The sequence below is a fragment of the Crocodylus porosus genome, unplaced genomic scaffold, assembly GCF_001723895.1.
Source record: "Crocodylus porosus isolate Cpor-Errol unplaced genomic scaffold, CroPor_comp1, whole genome shotgun sequence".
Lineage (NCBI taxonomy): Eukaryota > Metazoa > Chordata > Crocodylia > Crocodylidae > Crocodylus > Crocodylus porosus.
In genome coordinates, this window is record NW_017728906.1 from 54,559,566 (window position 1) to 54,581,915 (window position 22,350).

Sequence of the window (22,350 nt, forward strand, 5' to 3'; positions counted from 1 at the left end):
TATCCTTCTGTTTATTTCTTTTTACAGTGGCTGGTGGTGAGAGCACATTAACAGTCTTCACTTTGAATTTCCAGAGTAAGTGAAAAATTCATGTTATTTATACCTGATAATGAAAACTGTACTTCTGTATGAGGAAAGAGTTAGCAACAACACCACAGAGCAAACACACATTCAAAATCTGGGTGTGGCATGGCCCAGATCCGGAGTGAGCAAGGTTTTCAAGCATGGGTCAGCTTGGTGGGCACTAGGACCTGGACCCTACTGCCACTTCTCCCTCGCTCAAACTGTACTCTGGTAAAAGGCCCTCTCCATTATCTGGAACCCATGCTACTTGATCATGGTGCTGCACAGACAGAGTTTAACTGATGCAAAAGCTCTGAGTGTCCGACTGCAGTGTGGCATAGAAACAGCCTCCTCCCGTGCTGCCAAATGTCACCAACATCATGGCTCCAAGGGCTGGATCCAAACATTCCACAAGCTGCATCTTTTGTTAGACCAACTAAATAGATGGAAAAAGGTTTTTGGCAAGCTTTTGGGCACAAACACCTTTCCTTCCCTATGCCTGAGGAAAGGTGTTCTTTGCAAGCTTTTGGGCACAAACTTCTTTTCATCTATTTAGTTGGTCTAATACAAGATATCACATCTGCCCAAAGAACAGTGCCTATATATGTCCTAAGGCCAGCACAGCTACAACCAGCAATCCTACAAGCTGCATCTGGCCTGTGGGTTGTAGCTTGCTGACCGCTGACCTAGATAATAGAAAAAAATCAAATTAAAATGAATCAAGGTAAATTGAGGCCCATAAGTGTGAGATATGTGGGTGTGTTGAATCTGCATGTGTGAGTTTAAAGTTACCTTCTGTTGCGAATCTACCAATACCAATGCATGTACGATTTTACTTTAAGTTTACAATATATTCCATGCTTGCCAGTTTGACAGCACTCCTTTCTCACAGTTACGGCTGCAGTCATTTATTTATGAAGGCCATCAGACAAAGATAACAAGGGTTATAAAAGTTAGTCCAGGTGAGGACAAAGCAGGAGAGTGCAATGGGAATAAAAGCAGCGTCATCATTGGAGATAATGTTCCATATGACTTGTAATCCATCCTTGTGGGCAATGTTGTATACAGAGATGTGATGCCCATGGTAGTTAATATGATGGTTGGAGGAATGGATGTTTGTCAGTGGAACCTAGTTTGTTTAGAAAATCTGTGGTGTCCTTCAAATAGCTGGCGGCTCCACTAGCACGTGGCAATAGAATAGAATAAGTGATGCATAGCCAGAAACTCCTCCCAGGTGATGCCAATGCCAAGAAGAATGGGATACTGTGAGTGGCCAAATTTGTGGATCTTGGGTAATAAGTAAAAAGTTGTCTGACCTGGGTTCCCAGGAGGTGGGATCAGAAATTCTTTTCTGTTTTCAGGGGGGAGTGTTTTTAAGAGTCTGCATGGTTCCCTCTGGTATTGTTCTTGGGGTCATTGGTCAGAAACTCCATGCTGGAAAGCTGTCTTTCAGTTTCCTGTATGTGTGTTGTTTTGTCCATGACAATAGTGGCACCTCCCGTATCAACCTGCTGTGTGATAATATCAGGGTCGTTTTCAAGTTCGTGTATAGGTTTTCTGTGTGCCAACCAGAAATCTGGATTTTTTAAACAGAAAAGGATACATACTTTAGCTGTAATTATTTCGTCACACTAAATATAATGTTCAAGATGTATAGCAGCCTGTTAGAAGTCTAAATATTAAACCATTACAGCCCTTTCCCAAAGATAGGATGACAGCTTGGATTCTTTTATCCTGTGTTCCTCTGTATTTCAATACGCAGTAAGTCAGCAGACCCTCATTTCTCAATGCCAAACAATATCTTATGCTGTTTTCTGCTTTCCTCTCTATCGCTGTCTGTACTTTCAAGCCTACATGAACCACATTCCAAAGTCTCACTTGTCATGGTTTCTACAGTTCCAACTAATCAGTAATGTTTGAGACAACTATCAGTATATGCTCTGTGCTCATCCCAGTCTCTCTCTCTTTCTCTTGCTTTGCACATGCTATTTGCTTAGCTTCTCTTATCTCTTCAGTGCTTACTCTTTCACTCCCTATCATCACTATATGGTTCTAAAAATCAAACTCCATTTTCACAAATAACATGTACTCAGCAGGAGGCAATAGATATTAGCTGGTAAAGCTGAGATTTGTCTAGAACCCAGGTAAAATGGTTGGGAAGCAGTGCCAAAGGAGTTCATCTTGAATGTGCCAATTCATGTATGCCTCAGATATATACAAATACAGTAGTCTGTGAGGAAAGCACAGTTTCACTTTTACAATTTAGGTCAGCAGCTGCAGCTCAGGAAGGAGTCTATAGTCAGCTGCTATGTTACTATTGTACTGATATCTTTAGATTTTGATGTAGATTGAAAATCACTGATACAGAGCTGAGGAGATGAGTGGACAGTCAGAAGGGAGATGAAAGCTACCAAAAAACTTTTGTTAAAATGCTGTGAGATAGAGAAATTATTTCTTCTTGTTGTTGATGATGATGGATATATAGTAGATACATAGTGGGTGCATATACATATGGATATATAGTAGATATTTAGTGGGTGCATATATGCTTTATTTGGAGCTGACTAATTAGCTTCCCAGTAAAGTGTCACTGTCTACACGTGCACCAGTATAGGGGCCAAGTAAATTAACTCTGCCACAGTGAAGTAATTTACTCTGCCAAAATGCATGTGACATCGGCTAGCTGGGGCAGGAGGGTGCTAAGGTATGGGAGCTGCCTGTTACCTAGCCCCATACTGTAGCACCTTTGTTCCCCAGCCAGGTTCTTCATTGCCTAACACCACTACCCTGAGCCCGGGGCTGACCCCCTGGACTTCCTCCCAGCCCAGGGCTGCTTCACCCTGGCTCAAACTGCTACAGTCCCAGGTGCATGTGTAAATGCTATGCCTGGGAGCAGTTTGTCATGTCACCTTAATGACATGTGTAGATGGACCCAGTATTAAAACAGCCATGTTACTTAATTGCAGTGTATGGAGACTTTGCCATATATCTGGATAGGCATCTGGCTGGGGTCACCTGACCCCAGCACTCTTTCCTGCCTAGGCAGGGGGTTGGATACAATGATCTGTTGAGGTCCCTTCTAACCTTAGCATCTATGAATCTTAGCATATCCTGTAAGCTTCACATGCAGGAAAAAAAAAATGTTAAAAAAATATAGAAAATGGAGCAAAACGCATATCTGAACTTCAGATGCTTTTATTTCCTCTTAACAGTGAAAATATGAAATGTGACGGGGTAAGATTAGGAAGTTGCCCAAATGCCCAGTTCTCTGTCTTTTGGCTGCCCTCAAAGACACAGTCCCCAGGGATTGTGTCTTTGATTCTTTTAGCTATCTGATAGAATCTTATATCTATCCATCAGATTCCATGACCTAAATGGACTATGAGCTTAGTATCTGTAAACAGATGTTGACTGTGCTGCTGTTTGGGTGGCGTGAAGCTTTTAGTCTATACCCTGTGGCCTGCTAAACGCAGGTATTTAAAAATAATGATTCAGATTTCCAAAGTTATGAGAATTCTTTTAAATAATAAATACTGTGTTCTCTATGCTTTTCTTTTATTGACTAAACCTTTATCTTACACAATGCATGTTTTGAGCATTTCCTGGTTGAAATATTTTAAAAGGGAAACCTGAGGTTCTCCTGCAAGCTCATAATTCTGGGAACTTGGCTGTAAGGGGACCTGTAGACATGTGGGATGCACGCTACAGCAGCCTCAACATCTTGTGTATTTAGCATCCCCACATTTCAAAATGGCAGCAGGGTTGCTTTAACTAAAGCTCGTCAAATGAGCTTCAGTTAAAGTATCCCCACCACCATTTTGAAGTGTGGGACCCTGAATACATGAAATGCTGCATGTGCTTTAACTAAAGCAGCTCCCCCCACCCCCAGAGCATGTGTAAAGATGCCCTAAGAGATTTTTGCATTATTTCTGATCAGATTGCAAGAAGTGGTAATTTGGAGAAACAATATGCAGAAACTTGTGACTGAACTGAGGATCCTAAATATGAATTTGAAATTTCCTCAAGTCAAAGAGGCAAAACTATCAGGAACTTGCAGTCTTGGCAGGGGGAAATTCAAGAAGGAAACGACTTCAGACTTAATTGGATGAATAATCAGGAGTTCTTAAGATATAACAAATACGACAGCGGCCTAGGAGGAACAGAGAAAAAAGATTAATATGCAAAGGTGGCTACATCCTGTGGAACAGTGGGGGATAACATTTTTGGCAAGCAAGCTGTAATTAACCCTGAACCCTCCCCAGGTGCCTCTCTGATCCCCTTCCCCTGTCTGATTTGCTACTTCACTTTCTTTCCCTGTTCTCCCTGCCTGCCCAATGTGTTGCTTTGCTTTCTGCTGCCTACCTACCTGCCACTGATCTGATCGACCACACACAGAGGCTGCCTGTTCTGTGTGTAGCACCTGTGCCACAGGTTGGCCACCCCACTCTAGATTCAGCACTATGAGAATAAAATGCAAATTGTCAAGAGGCAAGCTGAGTTAGATCTCTCAAGGGTAATCATAACACAAGTGGTTTCTTGGCCATAACATGTGGGGGCGGAAGGTGCGGGGAGGGGAGATGTCAATGGGAAAGAGAAGTGGCATGGTTACATGAGTTTATGGTAAAAATTAAAGGTAGTCTGGACATGGCTTCAAAATTATATATATATATATATATATTTAAAATAAGAAAGACGAAATTGAAAGTATGGGCAAAGACAATACTATTAATGGCAAAGAAAGTGTAGAAATTCCCAGAACCAAAGTGGAAACAGGCCTTAAAGATCAGATGCTCTCCATCCCAGAATTCTGAAAGAACTGAGATATAAAATCAGAAGCCTGTTTGCAAGGATTTTTAATAAATACATCAAGTTGGATATAGCATCAGAGAGGTAAATAGTAAATACAGTAGCTGTACTTAAGAGAAGCATAAAAAGTGATCTGGAAAACAAAGGCCTATTAGTCTGAATTCAGTAGTCTACAAGGTTTAAAAACAACATGTGAAAGAGTTAAAAACATGGAGAGATACAAAACATTAGATCCAATACTTACAAAAAAATAGGTGGTGCTCAGGGGAAGATCCAAGGGTTTTTTTGAGGGTATGGTTGCACCCTCCTTCACCACTGACAGCTCTGGTCTTGGCCACTGGACAGACCTGCAGTGAGTTCTCTGCTATTGCCACATCCTCGTTTTCAGCTCCTTTATCAGTTGCTGGTTGTGCTTGATATTCTCCTTTGATAGAAAAAGATTTCATAGTCAAGGAGAGTGCAACAGACCTCAGCTACCCGGACTCCCGTAAAGCACTGCCTCAAGAGAATTAGTTATAATATATAATAACAGAGAAGTCAGGACAGATGCCAAAAGACCAACACCTGAATATGTGAGTTTATTTGTGCATGCCTAGTGCTACCCTAATCCACTCTTCTATTTGGGGTACATCATGTGTGAAGGAGGCATGCACTGCTTCACTGCAGTACTACCTAGCACAGTCTCCAGAGTACAGAGAAAGTACAGCTTCTCTTAACAAATAAAAGCTGACTGGGGCCCTGATTACTGTCTATAAATAGAGTGTGTGTGTGTGTGGGGGGGGGGGGGGTAAACACCTTGGAGGGATAAGAATATTTATACTGAAGGAGAATTTTGACACAAGAACTGACAGCTGGGGACTTGTTGCTACCTCTAAAACAAGTAGTTGTTTGGGGATGAGGAAGAGGCCCGCTGTTCTCTTCTGACCAGTCCACAGCTGGGAGTCAAGGGACAGAGCTGGCCCTTTTCAAGATGGCCATGGTGCTTCTGAGGGTTAAGGGCACCAGACAAATACAATATAAAAAAACAGGCTCTATAAATTCATAGGTAAGACAAACTCTGTCAGGACCTGTGTGTAGGGGAAGCACTTCATCCACAAACCTTTGCAACACTGACACACCTTCCCAGGACCCCATTCACATGTTGGCTGGAAGTTCTTCTGAGAATCTCCCAAAAAAACTGATGTGGTTTCAGGCTGTAATAGCTTTTCTATTTTGCTTTGTGTGTGCTTAGAGACTGCTGTATCTCTGTTGGAGGACTTCCAAAGAGAATTACCACTAGTTGTCTTTTCCTTTTAACAAAAACAGGAGTCAAGGAGGGAAAGTCAGTCTGATTTACCAATCTGCTGGCTTCTGCCACATTTAAATCAGTTCCTCAATGTCATTCAAATATTTGTTTAAAACTATTTCCACTTTCCCTCAATTCTAATTAAAAGTTATAAGATATATTATTTTCCCAAGACATTAGATCAGAACTACACTATTCTATTTAAAATCAGAAGAGTCCTTCAAACCCCTTTTAATCTATTACATAAATATGTATTTAGTTAGCTTTACAAATGCTAATTATTTACTGGAGAGATCAAAACAACTTCTATAGAGTTATTATATTTTACTGAATAAAAACATGGTTAGACAATTTTTGATTTTTATTAAAAAGTATTGTGCGCTGTTGATTAAAATAACTCCTTACAATATGCTCAGGTTGATTGACTTAGGATGCCTTCCTTTTCTGTTAAGCCACATATTTACCCAGAAGGTAAAACCAGTTCCTTTTGAGCCTTTTTTATCTATTGACTTAATTCATTTTCATTATTAAACACTAAAATAATGTTATTGATTGCTCAAAAATGTGTTTTCTGTAAATGTGGCAGACAAATCAAGGAACTTGTCACAGAATGGTTGTGTTAAATTAAACAACTTTTAAAGATTGGGAAAGGGAAAGTGTGGGTCCCTTACTATATGGGGGAGACAACTTAATGGAAAAGGCTGAAGTTGTCAATGCCTTTTTTATCTCAGTCTGAGTCAGCTTGAAGATTACTGCACCTGGTAGTACAGATTGGGGAGGAGGTGAGCAGCCAACAGTGGTAAAAAAACAGGTTAGGGACTATTTAGAAAAGCTGGACATATACAAGTCCATGGGGCTGGATGTAATGCATCCTGTGGATGCTGAGGGAGTTGACTGATGTGATCGCAGAGCTGCTGGCCATTAACTGTGAAAACTTGTGGTGATTGCGAGAGGACCTAGAGGACTGGAAAAAGGTAAATATAGTCCCCATCTTTAAGAAAGGGAAGAAGGAAGATCCGGGGAACTACAGACCAGTCAGCCTCAGCTCAGTCTCTGGAAAAATCATGGAGCAGCCCATCAAAGAATCCATTTCTAAGGACTAGGTGGAGGAGAAGGTGATTAGGAACAGTCAGCATGGGTTCACCAAGGGCAAGCCATGCCTGACCAACTTGATTGCCTTCTACTATGAGATGGCTGGCTTTGTGGGTGTGGGGAGAGCAATGGACATAATATACCTTGCCTTTAGCAAGGCTTCTGATATAATCTCCCACAACATTGTTGCAAACAAGATAAGGAACTGCAGGTTGGATGAATGGACTGCAAAGGGGAGGGGAATCATTGGGTTCAAAGGTTAGTAATCCATGGCTCAATGTCTAGCTGGCATCAAGTGGAGCACCTCAGAGTTTGATCCTGGGGCTGGTTTTGTTCAATAACTTCATCAACAACCTGGAAGATGGCATAGAGTGCACCATCAGCAAGGTCACAGATGACACTGAGCTGGGGGGCACTAGGAGATACACTGGAGGATAGGGCTAGGATTCAAAGTGACCTCAACATATTAGAGGATTGGGCCAAAATAAATCTTTTGAGGTTCAAAAAGCACAAGTGCAAAGTCCTGCACTTAGGACAGAACAATCCCATGCACTGTAACAACCTGCAGACTGACTGGCCAAGCAGCAGCTCTGCAGAAAAGGACCTGGGGGTTACAGTGAATAATAAGATAGACATGTTTCAGCAGTGTGCACTTGTTGCCAAGAAGGCTAACAGCATACTGGGCTGCATTAGTAGGAGCATTGCCAGCAGATCAAGAGAAGTAATTATTCTACTCTATTCAGCACTGATGAGGTAACATCTGGAGCCCTGTGTCCAGTTTTGGGTCCCTCACTACAGAAAGAATGTGGACAAGTTGGAGTCCAGCAGAGGGCAACAAGAATGGTTTGGGGACTGGGGCTTATGAGGCTGAGGGTTTGTTTAGTTTGCAGAAGAGAAGCCTGAGGCGGGTTTTGATAGCAGCCTTTAAGTTCCTGAAGGGAGGTTCCAAAGAGGATGGAGCTAGACTGTTCTCAGTGGTGGCAGATGAGAGAACAAGGAGCAATGGTCTCAAGATGCAGCAAGGGAGGTTTAGGTTGGATATTAGGAAAAACTCTCTCACTAGAAGGGTGATGAAGCTGTGGAACAGGTTATCTAGAGAGGTGGTGAAATCTCCATCTTCAGAGGTTTGTAAGGCCCAGCTTGACAAATTTACAGGTTTAACTAGTATTTTAAATATCTTATTGGCAGATATATTTTCAAAGCAGAAGAATTTTTTTTCCTTTTAGTGAATGAGGAGACAATTATCACAAAGCAAGGAAAAACATAGTCACAATTTTATGTCCAAATTTTGCGGCCAGTTTATTGCCTCACATGCAATATTGTGCAGATCCAATAGAGTTACAATAAATGCATGGAAATCCAGCACATCAGAGCAGACTCAATTAATCAATCGAGTCTGCTGGAACAGTAAATTGATGCACCCAGTGCTGCTTCAGATGCTGGTGTATAAGTGGTGCAGCGCACATTAGCGCTGAGAAAATGGTAGGTGGTATGCTTTGAACTAAAACAAGTTTGAAGTGCTTTAGTTCAAAGCGCACTGCTACCTTTTTCTCAGCACTGATGCATTCTGCACTACTTATACACCTGCACCCAATGCAGCACTGGGTGCTTTTAATTAGCACTAAAAGCACCCGGTGCTGCATTGGGAACACATGTAAAAATGCCCAGGGAGACCACTGCTTGATGAATTAGGCTGGGAGCCTGAGGTAGCAGGATTTTGAGTTACCTTTCAAAAGTTTCAGTGGAATCAATATATTCCTGTAGAATGTTCTGATTCTGTCAAATCAGTATTTTCTGATGGAAGAAAGTTCCATCAGAAAATTTTGGACTAGGTCAAATGGCAGTCTTCAACTATATCCAAAAGAGCTGTGCTGTTGTAGAGAATATTTTTTAAAATAAAAAATGATATAGTAGGCTGCCAGAGGAAGGTGTCTCCTTTAAAATATCCAATTAATTTTCTTCCTCTTCCATGTTATCTTATGTCTTCCTGTTCATTTTTTGTAGCTAGTAACAATTGGCATGTCTAAACGTGCACTTTTTCTGTGTAGTAACTGAAATTACTGTGCAGTATGGGCATGTACTGTGCAGTAAATATGGGAACACTCATACTGTCCAGTAAATATGGCAACTTATGCCAACTTGAGCATATATTCGATACCTGCATTATGCAGGTATCAAATTTATGCCTGATTAATTACTGTGCAGTAACACACATGTTGGATGCCTTACTGCACAGTAACACTATGCTTGTGGACTGAATTGGGGCTAACTTTAGTCTCAGGTCAGTCCACATACAGCTTTAATGTGCTTTAATGCCTGCACATGTATATGCCAGCCTATTCTTGTTTACTGCATAGTAACTTAGTATATAGTAAATTTAAGCTGGCATAAATGCACACGTAGACATGCCCAATGGGTAGTAGAGCTTGTGTGAGTGTAGAATTACAGCAAAATTAAGTGTGAGCCCTCTCTTGGCAACATACCCTGTATAGATGAATTGTGTTCTGAAACCACATCTTCAGGATGTTGACTGATACAATTTCTACGTATTTTGGTGTCAGTTGGCTCCCAAATGTACACTGTATAAAGGCAGAAATTAGTGTAACTCATTATTAAAACACAAGATATTAAAAGGCTATGCCCCAGATTCATCTTATTTTGCCTTTCATAGCATTGAATATTCCTGTTCATGACCAAACTATGGGAAACTGACTTAAATAGTCATGCTTTATAAGGGCCCATCCCATGTAAGCCTAGCAATTTCTTTTGTTTATATGTCGCTCTATACTTAAAAGAAGAACTGTGCTTAATATACTACTGTCTGAAACTGAAACACTTGCAAGACATATGGCTGAATAGCCTGGAGTCACTGATCTTCAGAATACATCTTTCACCATTAATACTACCCTACTATTCTAGCTAATCTATCTGAATGCTCATATTGCTCTTAGCACTTCAATGTCTGACTGCAAATCTGTAGTTATCATTCTATTTTTTATTTTCAAAAGTGACTCGCCTATCTCTGAGCCTTCTGTGTCATGGCCTGTGTATCCCAGTTGAATATATGCTCCAATCTTGCTGGATTGATATCTTTCTGGCCTTTTTTTTTTTTTTTTGGCTGGAGATCTGGTCCTCCTGGCAGATTCTCACTTTATCTTGTTTTTCTAAGCATCACAGTTGTTGTTTATGACCATCTTTGGAGGGTTTTTTTTAATAGTTAGCCAGTATTTTTTGCTTGGCATAACAATTTGTCCACATTGCTTCTTGTTTAAAAAAATAGCATTTTTACTTCTGTGCACACTTTTGTTTACATTCTGCTAATGTTAGCTAATCTCTCTCTTTCAATGGCAGGCTTGTTGTCAGTTTATATAAAAGGCTGTTGCATGTACTTGTGCATTTTATTTTTAGGGTTAGAAAACAGCACAATTAGAATTTAAGTCTCCCTACCTTAGTATCTTGCAGGTAGGCTTACAAGCAGGTATGAAAAGCATGTTCAAGTGGCTGTTATTGAAAAGTAAGCTTGTTATCACTGAATGACTAGGAAGGCAACCTGAAACTAAATAGATAGCTTTTCTTCATTAATTACCTCATTAAGAAAACTATGAAAACTACAATGATTTATTACATTTATGAAAATATTTAACAATATTTAACTCTGATAGGTGCAATGTATGGGGAAAAACTACAGACTTATGGAACAGGACATCCATACCTGGACAATACTAACATTCTTACAAAGTGTAAGGAAGCAAATGACTGAAAATGAAATCAGTGCTAAAGTAATGATGAAAGAGGATCAGAAAAGAAACTGAATCTTAATGATCTACTGCATCCTGGACTATAGGTAGCCTGTTGAGAAGGACAGGATGAATGGGAATAGAAGAGGAAAAAGGAGATCTGATGCCTTTTTTCTGTGTATCAAGATTTACATAAAAAAGAAAATGTTCTTTCTTAGAAGATTACATCTTTGTAAGAGGGACATGGACTGGACACATGTTTGGCAGAAGATTTCCACCCTCAAACAAGTAAAAACAATTGTGACGTTGAAAGGCATTATAACAAGCCTTGTATTCAGTCATTAAGGTTCCCACAACAATTCCATACACCACTGAATACCTGACTGTGTTAGCTCTTTTAGCTGAGCATTCAGATGTTAGAGCTTCAGAAGCAGCACCGAGTTGTGCACATAAACAGAGGTCACATTTTGAAAACTGGGTTGGAATATCCTGGGGAGCAGCATGGCTTTATACTGCGCCACTAGTGAATGCTGCCTCTGCAAAGTCAGCTTAACTAGCTACAGATTTTGGTATATAGCATATTGTCTACCACAATCCTCTATACAATTTCTATAACTCACTACTCTACTACTGGCATGAGGAGCACAATAGAAGCTTACCTACATCCTGCTAAGCTGTGGTTACCTTTATGACTCAGTAACAGCATTTGAAGTTGTCCCACACTGGCTGAATTCAAATTCCAGTGAAAGATAAGGCATGCTGTACCTTCAGGGAGCAAAAAAATTAAAACAAGAATTCAAGGACATATGCATATTGTACCTGGTCATCCTCTGTGACACACACCAGCAGCTATCCTCCGCCATAGAACTGTGAATCCCAACTCTTGTACATTAAGGCATTAGAACTTATCCACTACACAAATGATGCACAAAATGATAATATTTGCTATGTGAGTACTGATGTTTTTGTCAATGCAGTGGTGTGCTTGATGCAGAGACTGGGGGCTTTTCACCACTTGTCCATCAGCATCTAGGTGCAGTGTTATAAAAACACCTTGAAAACTTTGAAGCATTTCACTCTAAAAAGCCATCTGAGTCAATAGCACCTTTGGGTACCTATTGACCTGTTTATCTCAGCACAAAAAGGAAGAGAAGCAGTCAGTCTCAGTCACAGAAATGATAACAGGCATTACAACCAGACAAGTTTAGAATATTTTCTACCTATCTAGCTACTTAATATGTATTGAAGTTTGGCTAGCTGACTGTATCTCCTAATGAAGTCTTTGTAGGTTGTTGGAAAGAGAAGTGTAGGTTGGGCTTTTCAGGCTATCTTCACTTTTTAGTTCAGTATATCTTGTACAGATACAGCCTCATGGGACTACCAAACTTGGCTAGCTGGGATTGATTTTGAAAGGATTTAACACCATTTAAAGTAATTTACGCATTATTACTCACCTTAGTTGTGTGAATCTGAAACTCCAAGAGCTGTAGTATAAAAGTATCAAAGAAGAAGAGAACCCTTTGTATTATTTTAACTTTCTTTTTTATTAATGTCCTTTTTAAATAGCAATACTTTAAAAATGAAACTAAAATATACATAAATATTTTCTGAATTTACATAGGGTCCCATAGCTCTTTTGCACTTGACATGCTGTCAATAGAATAATCATGAATCATACAATGTGCAACAGACATTTTTTTTCTTTTTTTTCCCACCTCATACCAGGGCAATGGATTGTTTTGGTATTAGTGAAACCACAGTAATTTAATCAGATGGTTTTATTGACATTGTTCATGGAAAAGACGAAAATGCTAAAAGATGATAAGGTAACAAGACAGCGTCAAAGTTAAGAGAGCTGACTCTTCGTTGGAAATAATGCTGTGCAACTTAAAACAACTTGAGGTCATGAAGGCCCTTCAAGCTGCAGGCTCCCGATGCAATGTACAGGGTGATCAGTGTGTGGTTGTGCATGCATGCATGTGTGTGTATGTGGCTGTGTGAGTGTGTTTCAATATGTACTGCTGCAAGTGACCCAATCCAATTGCCATTTTCTTAAGGAGAAAACCATACTAGCATTTAGTTAATTTGACAGAATATAGGACTTTATGCAGCATGCCATACTAAGGCAATTGGAATGCTCACTTGTTTTACATATTGAAGCCTCAGCTATAGCAGTAAGTTGAGATATTTCACCCGGCTTTCTCAGAGCTGGTATCCTAGTGCCTGGCTCATGATATCAAGGGTCCTGTCTTCAGTGTACAGAGATGCAAATCAGAAAGAACTCCATTGTAGTCAGTGGAGTTACAGAAGTTTTAAACTGGTAAAAGAAGGCAAATAAGCTAAATGTTTTTACAGCTTTCAAACAGTTAAGGAAATGGAGGATCCCAGGAGAAAAAACCTGAAGGAACAAAGGATATATAATCTGTTTCCCTCATACTGATTCTTTCATACTAATTCTACTAATTTAAGTAGAGTTGCTCCCAGTGTATGTAACTGCTGCTGAGAAGAGGACTAAGCCCCTTGTGTTTTCTTCTGAGAACCAGTGAGTGGTAGTCTTGTGGTCCAGCTACTCACTTACATTTATCAAACCTTAAAAACACTATCAAGCTTTTCAAACATATTGACTTCTTTTAGGGTTGAATGTTAGTTTTATTTGTATGAGGATAATACTTCCTTGTTTCAACTCCACCACAGTTGCAATCCCATCAAGGAATATAAATATCAACCCTATCCAGGCACATGTGCCTACTCCCATGCCACACATGCAAACCCACACATGCACGCAGAGCTATGAAGCTGATTCACTGCTGTATTATTCCACTTTATGCTGTTGGTGATTTCAGTGCAGTTACTTTTGCATAAAACTAGAACGACGCAGCAGTGAATCAAGTATTCTCTTTATAAGAAAATAATCTCCCTCGATGAGTGACAGACTCTTTGTTACTTATTTATATTGCACCAGCTACTTGCTTTAATATGAGCAAATCTATAAACTCTCATGTTTCAGCAATAAGGAAATGTAAAAACTTATATTCCAATCTCATCTATGGACCACACTATGAGAATCAGGGAATAAGTATCAGTTAAACCTGAAAGGAAAGCAGATATAAATAATTCTTGTTTTTTTCCCCCCATGACTAACATATACTTTGTGAATTTCTGTGTAAAAGACCAAATCCTTAGTCAGCATAAACTGTGACAACTGCATGGACTTGAGCAGAGCTATGCCACTTTATATCAGCTGATGATTTGGCTCAAAATGTTTATCAAGTCAAATGAAGACATTGGAATTTTTCTAGTTTTCCCTAGAATTCTGTTAAATTTGCATTGCTAATGGCAATGATTGAGCTTAAAAAAAGTTGGCATACGCTACTTATTCACACTGTTTTATTTTTTTTTGTCAGTTCACAAAAAAAGTATTTCAAGTTGTCATAACCTTGCATTTAGCCAGTGAAAGAGTAAATTTGAAAGGAAAACATTTTTACAAACTGGATACATACCCTGTTTATTTTCTCTAAAAGTTGCACACCATAAAGCAAGTAGGTTTTCTGTTTTAAAACCTTCTTCAATTATTATTATACAAAAATATTCATATGCAAGTAATAAAGTTTTTTTAAACATCCAACTTTGTTTAAACCTAAAGTAAATTCACACCAAAAGTTTTGTTTTGTATTTTTTAATCTAAACAAAATACACCTTGTGCTTTAACAAACCTACAGCATCATGTGCTCATATACTCTTTACAAGGAGTCTAGTGAATATGCATGTGTCATTATTCATTAAATTATGCAAAAAGTATATTCGGTGCAGAACTTGCCTACTCTTCTGGGGTTTGCTTTCTTTCATCTATTTGTATGTGTGCGTGTGTGTGTGTGTGTGTGTGTGTGTGTATGTAAAAGTTAAGGCAAGTGCAAAGTTACAAAAATCAATATCTCTATTGCTAACATGTGCAGCATTCATATTCAGTGAGTGATGTCTTTTCTCCCTTAACAATAAAAATCAATGAAAACACAAAATGCTAAATAAGTTATACTTGTTGCAACAAGCTGTGTGGTTTCATGAATCAAACATAGTAATTTTTTTTAAAGATGCGGTGTCATATTCTGCAAGATAACTTAATTATGCTTTTTAAAAAATAACATACATTGAAATTGGGTAACATTTTTATTGTTTCCCTTGTACTTTTCAGCAACATGTAATGTACCAGTAATAAAATGCAGTAGTTCTTATCTATGGCCCCTTTTATTCTTTTAACTAAATATTAAGTTAACTTTTTTTAAGTAAATATGTAACATATAGTACGCATAATATAGACTCTTGTACTTCTACTTAATTCTATCATGTCTACTTTAATTTCAGTGGTTTTGCACAAAGTGTACAAAGAAGTATGCAAATTTTGCATTTTTAAAAATAATCATACTTCTAAAGCAAGCCTTGGTAAGAATAGGTGTTCTGAACTGTAGCTTAGATGGCATCGGTTAAGATTTTGCTGCTTTAACAAAAATACTAACAATCAGAAATCCATCCTAACCAGCTTCTTTGCTCACTGATGACACACTCTAGGCCTGAGTCTGCTCTCATTTACACCACTGGTGTTACTCCACTGACTTCAGTGGAGTTATTTTTGACTTTATTATGTACATTAAGAAGCATGCTCCCAAAGGCTTGTGTGGTATCCATTTGTTTCATTCCTTTAATGTAACCTGCCTTTAAAAATTCCATGCAAGTGTGTCTACCTGCATGCATGTGTGTATGTGCACGAGAGAGAAATAAGAACACCCAGGTATAAAATGCATGGTTTTTTTATAGTCACAGAAATCCAACTTGGAGATTTGATTATAAAGTGCTTTCTTCAGACTCTTGTCTATCTTTTAAGTTAGTATAGCGTGATCTAAAGTGGGGACTATTATTCCTGGGATTTGTGTTTTGTTATTGTACATTGTGAAAACATATACAATCAGCCATCATTGAGACAGATGAAGTTACTGAAACAAAATCTTCTGGACTACAAGGGCACTAAAAGTGGATCTGAACAAAACCACTCATCCACACCATTTCACTTCCTTGCTGAGTCACATGTCCAGTTGACACGTTAAAAAGAGTGCTTCTAAATGTTTCTTTTACCATTGCCAACTAGTGATATAACATGTCTTTTCGTCAATTTTTTCTACGTACCAAAGAGTACATCATACTCTAACTAAAATTACCTACCAACTGCAATTGAGCATTAAGGCTTTAATGTTTCAAAGACTTTTATACACGTGCTTAACTTCAAATAATACTGCAATGCTCCATGTTAATCATATGCATTAAAGACACATATCAGTCTTTGCTGAACAGGGGCCTTTGTGCCTCACCCAAAGCCAACTGAAACTAGTAGGAAGGCTGAGTTCAGTGGTTTTTAAATTCAACTAAATTACGGTGATGGGAAGCTTATTTAATTTCTGTTCCATCATAGGATGTCAGATAAATATACTGTTAGTTATCAGTAGTGTTGGAGTGATGTTATGATTTTGGACTATTTTCACTATTTAGAGCAGCCTGTACTTCTGTACTACAAAATTAACCAGCCACTATGTAAGAGTAGTAATTTTTTCTCCTCTTAACATTTTGAAAAACTACTAAATGGATGGAAGGTCAAAATGATTAAAACTGGTCTACAAACCTTCATAGTGGGGTTAAGGTATGACATCATTGTAAATCTACTTTATTCTTTCCCAAATTAAATAAAACAAACGGAAGTATTCAGCACAGTATTCATACAGTCGGTAACAGCCACTGGTTCTTCAGGAAAAAGCATAAAAGCAAAAACTAAGCCAGACCTTTTGGCTAGAGGGTAGTATTTACCTGTTTGATACTATTAGTGAGGAATGATTTGAGATGGTTTACATTTTGGTTTCTAGAGAGATGTTGACAAACACATATGCGATCAGAAGCTTGAAATGTGTCTAGTGTTTCATGATAATTCAGTTATTGTGTACCTAACTTTAGGCACCTTAGAGGCCTGACTTTCTATAAGTTGACTGAAAGTATCATAATTTCTGAAAACGGGGTTGTTTACTGCGTCTCAAGCTGAGACCCCCCCAAGCATCTTGAGAACCTTGACCAAAGGTCTTTAAAGGTGCTAAACTAATTACAGGAGGAGTGGTAGGAATTCAGAAGTTCCCAGGATTGACACCATGCATTTTCTACAAAACCTTTAACCTAATCTCCCATTACTTAAGTCTGTTTTATGGCAGTATAACTCTTCATATCATTTGCATTCTCCCAGATTAGTGTAGTGAAGTGGCATATTAGTCTCCTTTATCTTGCCATACTATAGAACAATACAAAAAGCTAGAAAGAGGGTGAAAGACTCAGGAAATTAGACTACTTGACATAGAATGCAGTTTCCATATCAGGACAAATTTTAAAATCAGGACTGAAGTTTACTAGGATACTAGTAGATACACTAGTAGATGTAGTTCCAATCATGGTAAGGTACCAATGGTCTCTAAACAAGTAATTCTTCTTTTTCCATGGTTAAGAGTTTGATATGGACCAATTATTTTTTAGGGTCAATGAAAATGCTTCTATCTAAAAAAAAAATCCAGCTGTAGAAAAAGCCAAGATACAGCACCCTTATTTGGATATTGGTGTTACTGTCACAGCTCTTGTAAGTAAGACTTCAAAGAAAAGATATGAACTGCAGTGCCACTGCAATCATTATATGCAGCAATGGACTTCTGGTGGGTTTATCTGCGATTCAAGCAGATACTGTCATACTGCCACAAAACTCCTAAAATGTGTTTAGTATGTCTTACAAGTTTTTGGGAAACGAAGCACCAGAAGAATGGAATATATAGAGGAGTCTTCTCTGAAATCATGATCAACAAACATTTTTTGTTATATCCAACAGTTGATTATGTAAGCATGTCTATGGGCAAACACAGCCCTAGTGGGAGAGCATGAGAAAATTCTGTTGTGAACTAAGTCAGTGAAGGAAAGCTCCACATATTCACTGATGTCAGAGTACGTGATAGAAAAAGAGGAAAATAACTGAAGAAAAGAAGGCATATCACAAACCTAAGGGGTAATGGCAGTGACCTGTGTTCAATATCTTTCCATGGGGGCCAAATGGAGCATTGGCATACTTTCAGCTGTTTCTCCTACATTCATCTGTGATTAATAGTGGGCTGGCTACAAACTTGCTCTGACCTTGCAATGCATTTTCATATGAACAAAGATATTTTTCCTTGACTTTGCTTGCTTTTATAAACTAAGGCTATTACTGTTTCCTTCTATCAATCTGTGAAGGATAAAATGGTTGGATACATACCTGCAAACAGGGAAAAAGCACAAGTAAATGCTTTTCATTATATAAATAAGATTTCTATGAGTATTTGTTGCGACAGCCTCTCTTCTTCAGTGTCTCTGTATCTTGTAAAGATATGTGGGTTTGCATTCTAAATGCTTTTGCTGAAGTAGAAAGGGATCTTAAACAAGGAAAATGATTTCTTTGAAATGTTTGGCAAATTATAGGCAATAAAAAAGCTTTCTGGGTGTTTTCCTCCTTACTTTGTATAGACACAATTGTTGTCATTTGATGGTTTCTGGGTTTTAGTAAGACAAATACACAACATTTTAATGTGATGCTAAAGTTACATGTATAGTACTAATTGTTTAAATTGTCTACTTAAATGTCCCTAAGAATGTAATTAGAGCTTCAGTGAGCTGTTCACCAGATTATTAACTGTGGCAAGCCATCTTTTCCAAGTGTGTAAGTTCATTGCTGTTAAGTTTGTAATTAAGATCAGTCTTTAAAAAAATCCCCCTGATGCTTACTTGTCACACAAATGATGAAAAGTAAGTGTAAAAACAGTCTCCCAAAGAGAAATACGCAGAATTGCTCAGAAAATCAATCTTCTGTAAGAATAAAAGCCATGGGAGCTGCTAAAACAATAATTTAAAATCAGGACCTACCTATTGTACTTTTGTTTCTTCTTCAAGGCTATGTGTAAGCGTAAGATCACATGTCATTTTTAAAAGGGAAACACAGGGCAAGATTCCTGTAGTTCATAATTAGTTTTCATTCAGGACTCCTATTTGCTTCAACAGGAGTCCTGGTCATGGTGCTGGCCAAAAAGAACACTTGTAATATGCTTGAAAGTGATGAAGAAAAGCACGTGTAAGGAAAGAACACAAATGAGAAGTTTAGAAATGAAAGACAGGCTTATTGAAAAACCATATGCAAGAGTTTACCCCCTACAACAATCTAATCTAATATCCATGAAGAATTTTCATACCAATCAGGTTCTCAAGGATGCACCTCAAGCTTTATATTTTATCATTACAGAGACTAAAAGGCAAATGAAGGGAAGACAAGGACTAGGAGGGATGATGGTTACAATTAGGGAGAGCAGACACATAACAGAGCAACTGGGTACTCAGGGCAGCAGTGCCTCCTGGGAGCTGGTGGCAGTGGTGTGGTGGTGGTGGCACAGCCAGATGGCAGTAGGGCAGCTATTATTTTTTGCCTTGTCCTCAACAATTTAATTATGTTACTGAGATACAACTAAGAGTCATGTATAATTTTGAAGCTTTTATCTTAATCTTGTAGCCTAAACTTTTTCTGAGATCAGTGATAGTTTTTCTGATGAATACTAAGCAAGAGGCACGAGTTATGTCATGTTTCTCAGACTTCTTGCTGCTTTAGGGGAGAAGGACCCTGTGCTGGGCACTGGGTACAGTGGGCTCCTTGTTCCAATGTTCAGTCTAATTCCTGCTTCTCCTGACCACTTGCTTATGAGGGAAAGACTGCTGTGCATGCTTCTCCCTCCACTGCTGCAACCTCAGCTATGGGTACATGACAAAAGGCAGCAGAAGGAGATGGGGAGAGCATTGTCCTCTTTGTTCTTAGAGCTTCTCTGCATATCAGACCTCTACCTCAGCCTGTCAATGCTAAAGTAACTATTTCCCTACCCTCTTCTGGGGTGTTGAAAACTAATTAGGGAATACTTATAAAATAAAGGTGTGGTTTTAGGTACTTACTTTTCTTTAGAAAAGGTATTTAGTTTGGTTATACATCTAGATGAGAAAACTAAGATCTGATAACAAGAAGATAGGTTAAAAAGTACGTTCATTTTTATCTTTTGAACAGTAATTATAGCTGACACCATTCAGGGAGATAAAAACACCTCGTTCAAATGAATAAAAATAAAGATTCTCAATATAAGTTCTTAAAAATAAAACGTTGCTTTAAATTGTTTTCCAAAAAGGGGCAGCACAGCAAAGAAATACCTGTAGTGTGGCACTCCTATCAATGATAGTGAATATAGATTTCTTATTTCATATAACATTCAGAACTGGCTGCATTGATTTTAGGAGACACTGTAAACCTAATTCCACAGACATAAACATTTTTCAATTACGTTTTGACTGTTTTTGGGAAGATTTTCTCTAAGATATTGGCTGTATTATGCAAGCATATTGAAAAACAAAGCTTTTTGGTTGAGTTTCTCCATTGTCCCCAGGAAGATACAGTTTGGCAGTAGTTTAGTGAAGGTATTAATATTTTTAGGCACACTGAGGGGGATTTTTTCTTTTTTCCACAGGATTCCTGCTAATGGTCTTCCACCTATATATTTTCTTACATCGTTTGTTTATGAATGCTGAATCATTCATCAGTTTGCTCTTATCTACAGAATAATGTATAATGATCAGACTTGACATCAAATAGAATTAAACAAAAATTGCTATAGAAAAATCTTTATGGTCAGAGACATTCCTATTGTTCTTACTCCCACAAAGCTCTGTAGATTCTGGAACATCAACCCAAGCTCAGTTAGAAGAACATGATGTTGCGGATATGTCTTCTTTTAGTGGTATGTCCAGTGTCGGTGGGGAACTGCAGTACGGTTACTCTTCCCACAAGACAACATAGAATCAGTGCTGAGTTCCAACATACAAAACCTTATAATGGTACTGAACCTTATGTGACAATGGAAAGCCCATTCCTCCACCTTCATTCAGTGGGCTATTGGCAGAGCAGGAGCCATGACTGAGATATCAAAAGCAAGTGAACTTGAAGTGACCACTGTGCAGAAAGACACTGAATGCTAGTTATGAAACTGCCTATGTTTGTCTAGGTTCAGCTCAGTCTACCTCCAGCTCAGTTATGATGAGGGTAAAACCAGATACTGATATAGACTTCAGTACGGGGAAGGAGATAATGAGAATAATTGCACTGGATCATGCAGTAAGCCAGCTGTGCAGGAGAAATTTTAGTGCTGACTAAACATGTGTTCCTATATGTACAGCTGTGCAGCAACTATACCTGCTCCTGGATTACTACAGAAAAGAAAGCACGATATCAGATAGGCAGGACTGCATTTTTGCTTTGAATCCATTTCCAAGACACTGCATACAACAATCAGGGTTTTTTTGGTAGGTCAGACCAAGTGGCCGCTGAGCTCTGTGGCAGAGACATAACATAATGGGGAAATATGCCAATTTTCTCCCACTTCTTCCTTGGCTTGTGTTTCCATTGACTGTATCAGTGTCTGCTTTATTGTTGCAATTTTTACTTCCTTCTTTTGATTTTAATGATATTCTCCCTGGGCTTAAGAGCTTGGCAATATTTTTCTTTTAATTTAAGAAAAAAGGAAGTCTGTTTATCAGGCCAAATCTCATTGCTCTATCTATAATTTAAATGTGTCCTTAATGCACACTATTCAAGTAAAACTTCGTGCATTTTAATCAGGCAACTATAACAGACTTCCTAATTATGTAGAGTCTGATTATCTCCCATTATGTAATATGTCCTTGGTTTTCACAACTTGGGTGCTTAGAGAAAACTGTAAAAAGTTTGCATTTAAGGCTAAAATATTTAACCCAAACACCAAACATTTATATAGCTCCTTCTTTTAATTTTAGTTAGGTTCTCCCTAGCTTGGTGATTTGATAAATAAATATATACTATGGAATTTTCTTGGATGAAACTGAGACCCTCCTAAAGCCAATAGGAATTTTGCCATTGACTTGAGTCAGGCCAAGACTTCCCTCATAGGATCATAGGAAAGTAGGCCTGAAAGGGCCCCCACAAGGTCATGGACTCCAGTCTCTTGCTCAAGTTAGGATCATCCTTGATTAAACCATGCAAGTCAAGTGTCCTTCCATCATTAGATATAGGTTCAAATTCCTTTCCTATTGGTTTGTCCTGATTCACTTCTCATCAAAATCAGTTTTCACTCTGATTTAATTTAATCAACTGAAGTAGTTATTTTGGATTTACACTGGTGTAGCCAAAAGCAGAATCAGGTCCAGAGATGCACTTTGTCTTCAAAATAATCAGCTGCATAATGTGTGGTCCTCTCATTTTATAAAGCT